Below are 2125 nucleotides of genomic sequence, written 5' to 3' on the forward strand. Positions count from 1 at the left end.
AACATCTGGTTGGCTCTCACTTCCCCTTTCCCCTCCCCCATTCCTAACCTCTCCGCCTGCCCTCTGCCTAGCAACTGCTTACAATCACCTATCAGGAAGCAGTAACCGCCCGCACCTATCAAATCTCTCCACGCAGTCCCTAACCCTATAAAGCCATATCCCCTTCCGCAATAAACCAGACTTGCGCACAGACCTGGTCTCCGCGGCTTTCTTCCTCCCCTTGCCGTGTGTCCTCCACACCTGAGAGCCCCTCTGAGGCTGTCTGCCGCAGCCTCAGATGCCGCTGCGGTCTAGCCTGACCCCTCCAGACCCCCCCGTCAGCGTCGGGGTTAAACAAACCCCAGACGCAACTGGCGCCCAATGTGGGGCTTGAACCCATGACCCTGGGATTACGAGTCCCATGCTCTACCGACTGAGCTAGCCGGGTACCCTTCCTCCCACACTAGGTCTTTGCTGTAGTGTGACTGTGGCTATCATTTTTGCAGAGGCAGCTCAGATCACTTGCACAAAAGCCTGTGAGAGAATGAACAATGCCATCATAAGAGGGGTGGACCAGCAGGTGGCTGAGGGCGTGTTTGAAAGGGCTCAAAAGCAGATGCAACTCCAATTTCAGCTCCTGAAGGTAACCTGCATCCAAAACCAGGGGGTGCACTATGGTGTGGAAGAAGCAGGGACAGAAGCTGGAAGAAACAGTCATTATGTGGGTCCACATAGAGCTGGATGACTTCAGCCAAGTGGGCCTGACATGCCCAGGGGGCAGGAGAGGAGGCCTGCCAGCGCTTGCCATTCTTGCATCACTGCAGTGTGTGCTGGAGTCGGGCTCTCTTCCGGGGCTGTGGCTTCAGAAACACAGTCTCTCCATGTCTCCTTTGCCCTTCCTGTCTAATGAGTCATCCACAATACAATCCTGGTGACACCTGGTCCTGTGTCTAGGACTGGAAATCTCTTAATCAGCTAGTTCATCTCGGCCCCCAGCAGCTCTGAGATGTGGGTAATATTACAGTTCGCATTTCATGGATAAGGGAAACTAGGGCACAGAGTGGTTTATCCACAGGTCCTGCAGCTAATGGCTGAGCTAGGATTTGGGACCAAGTGACCTGGCTTCCGGGTCCCAAGTATAACCAAAATCTCAAGACCAATTTTTTTAAAGCAGGAAATCCCTTATTGACATAAAATTTTAGTCATTCAGTAAATGTCAATAAATGATTATAGGTCAATCAGTGATGGTGTATCAACTTAGAATTCATTTTGTCTCCTTCAGGAGACAGTTTCTAACAGCTTCCTCTGAACTAATACTTCTGTCAGGTATGTTTGGACCATCTTGCCTCAGCTCAGGATCTTGGGGCTTGCCTGCCCATCCCCCAAATGATATAAATATAAATTCCTTGTCAGAGTCGAAGCTACTGTTGACATGAGTCTCCAAATTTGTCTGCTCAGACCAGGCTGAGTTGATCATCTCGTCTCTCCCAAACACTCAAGGAGCCTGACTTGCCATTAGTTTAGAATACCTCTGAATCAGCATCCAGTAGCATCCCAAATCTGCCTCTGCCCAATCCCTTCCCCTACTCCCACCACTGTAGCTTTGAAAAACATACTTTTCCTTAATACAAAGCATGTAATTTCCCTTAGAGGAAGCAAAGAGTTACTTCATTTCCCAGTAGCAGTCATTTACCTAATTACCACAATCCACAAGTACATGCAGAAAATAGGCTTAACGCCACAGTGGTCGGTTCCATTGTAGTACATAAAATCGGAACTTCAGGTGCCAAAGAAAACAATTCCTTGAAAAAACAAATTACTATACTGACCATGTGCAATCTATCTTAAACCACAGAGATGTAGGAAGTTAACACTGGGCAAGACCAAAGAGACTTCCTAGTTGTAATTGGCTTGATTCATGCTGAGATGCAAGGGGTTTCACCCATCTTTGCTTTTACACTATTAGTGCCAATGTCAACATGATAAAAAAAAAAAAAAAGTCAAATGATAACTTACTCTTCTAAAAATTGTTTTGACCTAGCAGATTCCCTAAAGGAGCTTCAGAGCCTAAAATTTGAGCACTGCTGTCTTAGACAAGTCATTAATCAGGTTATTTAACTGAAAAGAGGTGGTAATAGCTCTACAT

The 2125-nt window shown here is 47.1% G+C and overlaps 1 non-coding gene across 1 annotated transcript; it reads right to left on the reverse strand.

Moving 5' to 3' along the window:
- Window positions 1-354: 354 nt before the first annotated feature.
- TRNAT-CGU (transfer RNA threonine (anticodon CGU)) lies at window positions 355-427 on the reverse strand. The gene has a single exon. It is a non-coding gene; the product is annotated as a tRNA-Thr (tRNA).
- Window positions 428-2125: the final 1698 nt, after the last annotated feature.

This window comes from Dasypus novemcinctus, chromosome 23 (assembly GCF_030445035.2).
Source record: "Dasypus novemcinctus isolate mDasNov1 chromosome 23, mDasNov1.1.hap2, whole genome shotgun sequence".
NCBI classification, from domain to species: Eukaryota; Metazoa; Chordata; class Mammalia; order Cingulata; family Dasypodidae; genus Dasypus; species Dasypus novemcinctus.